This window comes from Sciurus carolinensis, chromosome 7 (genome assembly GCF_902686445.1).
Source record: "Sciurus carolinensis chromosome 7, mSciCar1.2, whole genome shotgun sequence".
NCBI lineage: Eukaryota > Metazoa > Chordata > Mammalia > Rodentia > Sciuridae > Sciurus > Sciurus carolinensis.
In genome coordinates, this window is record NC_062219.1 from 130,147,069 (window position 1) to 130,158,783 (window position 11,715).

Here is an 11,715-nt window from a genome sequence, read left to right on the forward strand (position 1 = left end):
GAGGAAGGCTTAGAGAAACAAACCAAAGGAATGAACAATCTATTCAATGAAATAATATCAGAAAATTTCCCAAATCTGAAGAATGAAATAGAAAACCAAGTAAAAGAGGCTCATAGGACTCCAAATAAAAATTTACAACAGACTCACACCAAGGCACATTATTATGAAAATACCTAACATACAAAATAAAAACAGAATTTTAAAGGCCACGAGAGAAAAGAATCAAATTACATTCAGGGGGAAACCAATAAGAATATCAGCAGATTTTTCAATCCAGACCCTAAAAGCTAGAAGGGCCAGGAACAACATTTACCAAGCCCTGAAAGAAAATGGATGCCAACCAAGAATCTTATACCCAGCAAAACGTACTTTCAGATTTGACGACGAAATAAGATCCTTCCATGATAAACAAAAGCTAAAGGAATTTACAAAAAGAAAGCTGGCATTACAGAACATTTTCAGCAAAATATTCCATGAGGAAGAGATGAAAATCAACGATGCAAATCAGCAATGGGAGGAAGTAGCCTAAAGGAATAGCCAACTAAAGCAGAAACCAAATCATGTCAAAAAACAAACATGAGTCAAATGACTGGGAATACCAATCATATCACAATAATAACCCTGAATGTTAATAGCCTGAACTCAAAAATCAAAAGTCATAGACTGGCAGATTGGATTAAAAAGAAAAATCGAACAATATGCTGCCTGCAAGAGACTCATCTCATAGAAAGAGATACCCATAGACTAAAGGTGAAAGGATGGGAAAAAACATACCATGCACCCAGACACAGCAAAAAAGCTGGAGAATCCATTCTCATTTCAGATAATGTGGACTTCAAGACAAAGTAGTCAGAAGGTATAAAGAAGGATATTACATGCTGCTTAAGGGAAGCATAAATCAGCAAGACAAAACAATCATAAATATCTATGCCCCAAAAAGTGGTTCATCCATGTACATCAAAAAAAATCCTTCTCAATTCCAGAAATCAAATAATCCACAACACTATAATACTAGGTGATTTTAACACACCTCTCTCACCACTGAATAGATCTCCCAAACAAAATTGAATACAGAAACCATAGATCTCAATTATACAATCAACAATTTAGACTTAACTGACATATATAGAATATGCCATCGAACAAAGAACGAATACACTTTCTTCTCAGCAGCACATGGATCCTTCTCTAAAATAGACCATATTTTATGCCACAAAACTACTGTTAGCAAATACAAGAACATAGAGATACTACCTTGTACTCTATCACATCATAATGGATTGAAATTAGAAATAAATGACAGAATAAAAAACAGAAAGTTCTCCAATACCTGGAGATTAAATAATACACTATTATATGATGAATGATAACAGAAGACATCAGGAGGGAAATGAAAAAATTCTTAGAAATAAACGAGAATAAAGATATTTCATTTCAAAATCTCTGGGACACAATGAAAGCAGTACTTAGAGGAAGATTTATTTCATGGGGCGCACTCAACAAGAGAAGTAGAAATCAACAAAAAAATGATGTAACACTACAGCTCAAAGCCCTAGAAAAAGAAGAGCAGACCAACACCAAAAGTAATAGAAGACAGGAAATAGTTAAAATGAGAGCAGAAATCAACGAAATTGAAACAAAAGAAACAATCGGAAAATTTAACACAATAAATAGTTGGTTCTGTGAAAAAATAAGCAAAATTGATAAACCCTTAGCCACACTAACAAAGAGAAAGAGGGAGAAAACTCAAATTACTAAAATTCAGAATGAACAAGGAAATACTACAACAGACACGAGTGAAATACAAAACATAATCAGAAGCTATTTTGTAAATCTATACTCCAACAAAACAAGAAACCTCGAAGACATCAACAAGTTTCTAGAGTCATATGAATTACCTAAACTGAACAAGGAGGACATACACAACGTAAATCAATTTCAAGCAATGAAATAGAAGAGGTCATCAAAAGCATAACAACAAAGAAAAGTCCGGGACCAGATGGACACTCAGCCGAGTTCTACAAAACATTGAAAGAAGAGCTCATTCCAATACTTCTCAAAGTATTCCATGAAATAGAAGAGGAGGGAACCCTCCCAAACTCGTTCTATGAAGCCAATATCACCATGATACCTAAAGCAGACAGAGACACATCGAGGAAAGAAAATGTCAGACCAATATCCTTAATGAACATCGACACAAAAATTCTAAACAAAATTTTAGCAAATCACATACAAAAATATATTAAAAAGATAGTGCTCTACAATCAAGTGGGTTTTATCCCAGGGATGCAAGGTTGGTTCAACATCCAGAAATCAATAAATGTCATTCACCATATCCACAGACTTAAAGTTAAGAATAACATGATTATTTCAATAGATGCAGAAAAAGCATTTGATAATATACAGCATCCTTTCATGCTCAAAACACTAGAATAAATTGGGGTAGTGGGAACATTCCTAAACATTGTAAAGACTATCTATGCTAGGCCCATGGCCAATATCATTCTAAGTGGTGAAAAACTGAAAGCATTCCCCCTAAAAAGTGGAAGAAGGCAGGGATGCCCTCTTTTACCACTTCTATTCAACATCATCCTTGAAATTCTAGCCAGAGCAATTAGACAAATCAAAGAAATTAAAGGGATACAAATTGGAAAAGAAGATCTCAAATTATCCCTGTTCACTGATGACATGATTATATATTTAGAGGAACCAGGAAATTCCACAAGAAAACATTTAGAACTCATAAGTGAATTCAGTAAAGTAGCAGGTTACAAGATCAATGCTCATAAATCCAATGCATTTTTATACATAAGTGATGAATCTTCAGAAAGAGAAGTTAGGAAAACTACACCATTCACAATAGCCTCGAAAAAAATAAAATACTTGGGAATCGATCTAACAACAGAGATGAAAGACCTCTACAATGAGAACTACAGAACACTGAAAAAAGAAATTTTAGAAAACCTTAGAAGATGGAAAGATCTCCCATGTTCTTGGATAGGAAGAATTAATATTGTCAAAATGGCCATAATACCAAAAGTGCTATACAGATTCAATGCAATTCCAATTAAAATCCAAATGATGTACCTTACAGAAATAGAGCAAGCAATTATGAAATTCATTTGGAAGAATTAAAAACCCAGAATAGTTAAAGCAATCCTCAGTAGAAAAAACGAAGCAGGGGGTATTGCAATACCAGATCTTCAACTCAATATTACAAAGCAATAGTAACAAAAACGGCATGGTATTGGTACCAAAATACACAGGTAGATCAATGATGCAGAATAGAGGACATCGACACAAACCCAAATAAATACAATTTTCTCATACTAGACAAAGGTTCCAAAAATATGCAATGGAGAAAAGATTGCCTCTTCAACAAATGGTGCTGGGAAAACTTGAAAAGCATATGCAAAAGAATGAAATTAAACCCCTATCTCTCACCCTATGCAAAACTCAATTCAAAATGGATCAAGGACCTTGGAATCAGACCAGAGACCCTGTATCTTATAGAAGAAAAAGTAGGTCCAAACCTTCAACTTCTTGTCTTAGGATCAGACTTCCTTAACAGGACTCCCATAGCACAAGAAATAAAAGCAAGAATCAATAACTGGGATAGATTCAAACTAAAAAGCTTTCTCTCAGCAAAGGAAACTATCAGTAACATGAAGAGAGAGCCTACAGAGTGGGAAAATATGTTTGCCACTCATACTTCAGATAGAGCGCTACTTTCCAGAATCTATAAAGAACTCAAAAAACTCTACACCAAGAATACAAATAATCCAATCGACAAATGGGCTAAGGAAATGAACAGACACTTCACAGAAGAAGATGTACAAGCAATCAACAGATATATGAAAAAATGTTCAACATCTCTAGTAATAAGAGAAATGCAAATCAAAACTACCCTATGATTCCATCTCACCCCAATTAGAATGGCGATTATCAAGAACACAAGCAACAATAGATGTTGGAGAGGATGTGTGGACAAAGGTACACTCAAACATTGCTGGTGGGGTTGCAAATTAGTACAGCCACTCTGGAAAGCAGTATGGAGATTCCTCAGAAAGCTTGAAATGGAACCACAATTTGACCCAGCTATCCCACTCCTCGGCCTATACCCAAAGGACTTAAAATCAGCATACAACAGAGATACAGCCACATCAATGTTCATTGCTGCTCAATTCACCATAGCCAGATTGTGGATCCAACCTAGATGCCCTTCAGTTGATGAATGGATAAAGAAAGTATGGCATATATATACAATGGAATATTACTCCACAATGAAGAATGATAAAATTATGGCATTTGCAGGCAAATGGATGAAATTGGAGAATATCATGTTAAGTGAGATAAGCCAATCTCAAAAAACTAAAGGACAAATGATCTCACTGATAAGCGCATGAGGACATATAATGGGGAGTGGGAGGGGTTAGCATTAGGGTTAGGGTTAGGTTTAGGGATAGGGATAGGGAGGGTGGTAAGATTGGAGGAAAAAGGACTGTATAGAGGGAAAAGCGGGGTGGGAGGCATGGTTGGGAAGGGAAAAATAATGAATTAATCAATATTTTCCTATGTAAATTTATGATTACACAAATGGTATGCCTTGATTCCATGTACAAATAGAGAAACAACATGTATCCCATTTGTATACAATTAAAAAAAAACATTGGAATACCTATAATTCCTAGCAATGATTTTATAGACCTTCTCAAGGAATGTACCTCATTATATAAAATGGGATGGTTACTTTAAAAAAATGCATTTGGACTGATTCCTAAAACATATTTTGCCAGTCCTGCATCTTTTGGTTCAAAGTAGAGATTACTGCCATCAATATATGTTTCTGCATCATCAATATTTTATAACACACAGACAGGAAAGTTTATCCATCCATACTCCAGTGGTTCCTCAGCAGGTAGTTCAGGCTGCACCTTCCTCTGTGGCCTGTCTTCAAGTCCTTCCAGGAATGGGACACAATCATCATCATCATCGATTATAGAGTCCAAGAATATTCCAAAAATTCCAATGGAATCATTCTCCGTAGTGAAGTCCTGCTCTGCAGAAAGTGTCTCTCTAAAGGCGAAATGACCATGTTTAACAAGTACATCTAAGTTGTACTCCATAAATCCAGACATATGTCTTTCCATGTGAGTAGGAGCTGATTGAGAACATGCTCCAGTGGACTTAGCTCTGCAGTACAAATAGGTAGCAGATGGACAGGTTTGGAAATGGTGACAGCTGGTAGCATCAAAACCAGGAATAAGAAGCCCAAAACACAGAGTCTCTGGTCATAACTCTGTGCTGGTGTCTGGGTCTTGCTTCCACATAGAGATACAAAAGGAGACCCAGGAAATGGTCCATAAAATACAAATATGGAATCCAAACACTCCTGATATATAAGCTTACATAATAGTCTATCATCAGCAGAAAACCCAGTCTTTGAGACACCAGTATGACTGAAAACAAGAAGAACTTTTTCCTGGTGAGCTCCAAGCTCTGACTGTGTCCTCGTCAGTGCAACCAACACTGCAGGGTTATGGTTTCAGACAACCTGTGACTGAACCCTTTTAACAGCCTCCATTGAATATTCAACTTGATGAATCCTGCCCCAAGGGCTCCAGTGTCATCCTTGCCTACTGGTTGAAAACTTTTCCCAGTCACCAGACCTCTACCCTAAACCTTCGAAATCAGGTTCAATGCACCATAGTTGCTGGCAGGCCTGAGTGTGAACTCAGTCAAAGCTTCAGAATCAAGGGATGCTCAGAACCTTGAATGCAAGTCTCTAAGTTGACATTTAAGAACATATTGGAGGAAATAGTAAGAGCATCACAGAAGGAGGAGTAGGAAGAGCTCTTTGGACACAGTGAGCTCTACTGTGTATCTTGATTCTCAAAATTGCTGATATGAATTGCTTTCTATAGACACAGACAACCACTGTTGTTGCCTTCTAACAAAGGTGTTTGATACATCGAAGCTTCTCTGCCTAGAAATGGTCTGAACCTGGTCATTTGAACAACCTTCTTGTTTCTAGCAGGGCTTGACAATGCTGGGAATATCTTTGTCCTTGTGAAGTACATTTACTTATTTAGAGGTATTGAGAAGATATCTATATATTATTATCATCCATGTGACTTTCACAAATATAATAATGCTTTTTACAAAAGGAAAACCAAGGACAATATCCAGTTTTGGTTTGGAAAACTCATAGGTGATGTAGGCTCTAATGTTGTGGTTTACTGGGAGACAAAGGTCAGGGACCTGCTCGTCAGCACCACCAGTCTCCTCACAGTGGTCCAGGTCATCACCATCATCCCTAGAGCCTCCAGGCAGGTGAGGCTACAGTTCAGGTTGGCATGGACCATCCTTCCCTTGTTGCTGTTCTTTTGAATGCTCAATCCCTTGATGAGCATGAGCTTACCATTTTACATCAGCAATATCAGCAGCCTGAACATACCAGAACTTAGTAAAAGAAACCATTACTGTTATTTTCTACCAGGGAGCTAGACAACCTGTTTAGTTTTTCTCTTTTCCATGGTCTTCAGAGCTGCTGTGTTCCACTGTGTCATGGGCTGGGCCAGTGGACACATGGCATTTCTTCTCTACAAGTACCAACAGCATATTCTCTACCTTCAGGCCTCCAAACTACTCTATAGATGCCCTCCTGTGATGCAAGCTGCTCAAGTTGTTCTCCTTCTGATGCTTTCTCTTCTATTGGACAGGTTGTTTTATCTTTTCATGTTCAGTTTTCTCCTTACAGAAGGATTCCATTTCAATTAGTGCACAAGAGTTTCTGACCTTTGGCTAGGCAATATTCAGCCATTTGCACTGATTCAGAGATGAACATCTGGCTGCATGATGTCATATTCAGTGACAGAAAATGACATGGAGAAATTATCCATTTCAGTGATTTTTTTTCAAGAAATTTGAAATTATGTTAGTTTTGCGTTGTCCTATGTGATGCAAAATCCAGTAAGAGCAGGGGAGTCATACAGAGAAGCATTCTCACCTTTCAAAACTGTGACAGTCCTGAGCAGATAGAGGTCATCAGAAGCTGGAGGGACACAGCCACCTTCCCATTCTACTTCCTTCTACATTTCAGGAAGGAGCTGATGTTCTCATTCATGTGAGAAGGCTCTGTCATACCACTTCTGCTAGTACAATGCAGAAAATCAATTTGGCAAATTGTAGTAAGATTACTTACCTCTTCAGCTCTTGACCTGCTGGACCTGATGTTGCTGATATCCACACTCATGTCAGATACAGAATTAAAAATATTTTAGATTCCACTATTATTCCATTATTTTAAATTCCGACATAATATCCAGTAAAGAGGGCATTTTGCTTTTTATTTAAAGATATTTAAATATATTTAAATATATATGCATATTTACATCCATTCCCCTGTATCTAATCAAAGTTGTTAAGAAACAGGTAAGTCCAAAGTGAAATCATATGTACTGGTAACCAAAGTGTATTTAAAATTCAGTTAAAAAGCGATGTGGACCAATTTTGTTTTAGGAAGGAATACGAAACATTCAATTGACTGTTGTCTGCACATTAAAATTTGCACAATGAGAGAGAATGAAGTCTATGTACCTTTTTCCAGATAAATGATCTTCCTAGAGGTATACTAATAAGGGCTCATTTTTTTTCTTTTTGAATCATGTGATTTTAAAAACACTTTTGAAATATTTTTAAAAAAATAAATGTAAATTAATGTTGAAATAGTTTATGTGAAAGCACCCAGAGAACCATTCCAGGTGCAAGAACACACTCAAAAGATTTTATTAAGCATATGAGCAGAGTGTGTGCCCTCAAGGGTGAGAGAGAGAAAGAGAGAGAGAGAGAGAGAGAGAGAGAGAGAGAGAGAGAGAGAGAGAGAGAGAGAGAGAGAGAGAGAATGGAGAGGGAGTTATTCTTAAGCAGAGAAAATTTTTGGACTAGTAAGGGTTGGACCAGTGGCTGATGAGAAATCTGTGGGCTAATGATTGGGACAATGGCTGATGAGGAAGTTTGTGGGCTCATATGTATGTTGTAAAATGGCAAAGGTTGGCAGAATAATGGCAGCATCAAAATGGAAGGGGAGGAGTGAATGGCTGAAGACTTGTTAACCCATTGTCCCTTCAATCCTCCATTTTAGTTTTCATTGGAAAATTATTTTTGGGCATCTGAGTGAAGATCCATTTTCAGTAGCTGCTTCCTGCTGGGTGTGGGTGTAGAGCTGATTCTGGGGAGGGAGATGTCATTGCAGGATATGGGGGGTGGGAACTGAATAGGGTAGTGCACTTGTAGCCAGGCTCTGATTCTTCCTTTATGAGGTCCTGATAGTCCTGTAATACAAAATGATTAATAGTCTGATTAGAAATTTTTTTAAATCTGATTTTCTGCAAATCTCAACATGCAGGGGACAAATGTCAGTATGTGACAATTATAAGGAGTGGGTACATAAATGGGAGAATATTTTGCCATAATTGGCCCAAAATAGGCCACAATGATCCTCAGGTAAATTTATTCCTTCTCCTTTCCACGTCCTCCTGCAACTGTTTCATCTGGTCCTTAACAATACTTGGTTGTTTGACATAGAAGCAGCACTCTTTCTTTGAGCACTTCCTTTATTCTAGTGAATCCAAAGAATGGCTTCCTTTGGAAGATATGCACCTGGAAGCAAATTTGAAGAGAGGCACTCCTGATAATTTTGGGTTGATACCCACCTGCTCAGAGGGGGTGCTGTTCAATGTCAAAGACTTTTAAAGTCAAGGGTGCTAGGCAGGAGATTAGCAAAGCCTGCTCTCCTGCACCTCCAATGTCCCTGTTCCATGAGAGGGTTAATTAAATTGAGTATGTGGTGTTTGGTTGTGACTATCTGTGTTAAGAATCAATCCTCTGGTATTGGTTCCCAGTGAATGGAGAGGTTGAGGGGATGAGGGGATAGGATGAAACAGGTCATGTAGGATTTGGGGCATTTCTGTGAACAATTCCTCATGGCATGCTTGGTTCTGTATGCCTCACCCATCTGACATACCCCAGTGGGTTTGAGAGGACCAGCAGTAGGCACAGGGATTCCAGTTTTTGTCCCATGTCTGGGAGGGAGAAAATGGCTGGCACCTGGACAGATCTACTGGAGAAAAATCTGATAGGAAAATGGCAGACAGGGAAAATGGCAGGGAAGGCAAGAATGTAACTGGCTGTCAAGTCAAGTCATTGCTGGGTGTGGTTCTCTGGTGCATCAGTGATTTAGTCCTCAGTCTCTGGTACAGGAAGAAGGGTGGAGGGCTTGATGGTCTTCAGTCTGAGGTTTAGAGGTCCCACCAGAGTGGCAGAGTATTGGTTGGAAAAAGACTGTAGATTAGAAGCTGGAGAGGAGTTTGTGGATTGAGAGTAGAGTTTAACCCAATAATTGTGTAGCCATTCTGTTAAACCTTGCACCTTGACAGCTGTTGGCATAGCCAAGATTACCATATGGGAGCCCTGCCATTTGGGAGATAGAGGGACTTTTGCCTCCTGAGGAAAGATAAGAACTTGGTCTCCTATTTGAAGAGGTTGAACCAGTGGTCCAGACAAGGGTCTAGGCAGGGAGGAGTGAGTGTAACCCCATAGGAAAACCCAAATGTGGTTTAGGAGAGGAATAAATATATGAGAAGGTACAGGGGAGGGAAGGGACATTATCCCAGGGGGAAGGACAGGATGACCATAAATCAGCTCAAAAGGGGAGATATTGGCAGAATTCTTTGGGAGTGAGCAAAGATGCAGAAGAGCAAGGGGCAGGAGTTTAACCAAGTCAAGATGAAGTTCTAAAAAAGTTTTGTTAAGACACTTTTAAGAATTATGTTTTTTCTCTACTTTGCCTGATGACTTTGGATGAAATGCCAAGGGACTCCAAGAGCTTTGGTAAGATACTGAGAAATTTGAGAGATAAATTCAGACCCATTATCTGATGGGAAGGAGGTAGGTAGGAACTCTAAAGCAAGAACTGATTTCATGAAGGATGAAGACAGAAACAGTTATTGCCCTTTTGTTGGAGGTGGGATGGCTTCAACCCATCCTGAGAAGCTGTCTACCATTACCAATAAAGTATTCAGATTTTCTTCCTTTGGTCACGTGAGTAAAGTCACTTTGCCAGTCTAGCACAGGAATGGCAACACAGATCTGGTGAGTTGGAAAAATGGGGGGTCAAATGGTTGTAGGATTGGTTCATAGGCAAATTTCACATGTGGAGGAGAGTCCCTTCATAAAGATGTCAGAGGAGTTTATTTGCAAATGAGTCTTAGCAAATTGTGAGAACAAAGAAAGGTGGGAGTGGAATAGGTAGAGGATGTAGGAAAGTATCTCCCTGTTGGGGGGTAGTGGAGGTAAGGGATTATGGAGAGTCATGATGGAGGCTGGTGAGAATAATAGGGCTGCTCTTCTAGTCTCCCCATCTGCTTGTTGCCTGAAGAGATTATTGATTGGTCTGTCTGATGGGCTCAGCAATGTACAAGGCCTACTTTTTTTGGGAGGCAAAGAGCCTCAAATAAGTTTAGGATGTAGTTAAAGGTGGTGATAGAGTTCCCTTTTGTGTTAAGAAGTTCCCTCTTTTTCCAAATAGTGGCATGTGAAAGGATAATGTGAAAAGCATATTTGGAGTCAGTGTAGATTGAGAGGGATTCCCCATTTGCAATGGTGAGTGCATGGATGAGGGCGATTAGCTCCACCTGATGCTTGGTGGTGTTGTTAGGTAGTGGTCCTGACTCTGCAAACTTTTCCTGGGAGACAATGGCATATGCAGACTGTCAGAACTGTTCATGGAGAAAAGAGCTCCCATCAGTGAACCATATGAAAGTAGGGTTGTGAAAGGTTCCCTTCTGCACATTGGAGGGGCAGGGGAGTAACCCTTCCAGAGTCTCAAGGCACCTATGGGTTGCTAAAGCATGTAGGTTAGAAGGCAATGGTAAAAGGGTGGCTGGATTTAAAGGGGGGCATGTTTTAAAGGAAATGAAAGAGTCCTCAATAAGAGCAGTTTGCAAAGCTAACACACAACAGGATGTTAGAATTTGCATTCCCTTATACATAAAATGTTTGGACAGGTGATGAGGTGAGAGCACTTCAGTGGGAGCCCCAAAAGAAAGTTGTTTTGATTCCTGGGTTAAGGCAAATGCTGCGGTCATTACCCTAAGACATGGTGTCCAACCTCTTACAGTAGGGTCTAATCTTTTGATAGGTCTTCCAATGGACTGAAGGTGGGACAGATCATGTATCCTAAGAGTCCCAGAGTGAACACACTTTTCTCAGAAAACAACAGGTAGAATGGTCTGGTGATGTCAGGGATGTGTAGGGCTGGGACTTTAAGAAGGGCTTTCCTTAATATCTGGAAAGGGGATTCCACCTGATTGAGGAGAGCTTCAGCAGGAGTGCCCTTTGAAGTCTCATACAATGGGGCCACCAGGATGGAAAAATTTGGGATCCAGTATGGTAAATATTCTCCTAGTCCTAAAAAGGAAAGGATTTCTTCCTTGGTAGATGGAGTGAGCATGTCCTGCAACAATGTTTTTTCTCTACAGTGATGACTTTAAATCATATGAAAGACTTTCTTCTAAGTAAACAACCTGAGGTTGGGACAGCTGCACCTTTTCTGGAAAGACCCTGTACCCTCTGTCAGTCAGAAAATTTAGAAGATTAACAGTGTCTCCTTGGGAGTACTTGGGAGAGGAACTACATAGGAGAAGATCATCAACA

At 39.2% G+C, this 11,715-nt stretch overlaps 1 pseudogene; it reads right to left on the minus strand.

The window, feature by feature from the left end:
- Positions 1-4,862: 4,862 nt before the first annotated feature.
- Positions 4,863-7,255, minus strand: LOC124989423 (proteasome subunit alpha type-1-like; annotated as a pseudogene).
- Between the last annotated feature and the right edge of the window lie 4,460 nt (positions 7,256-11,715).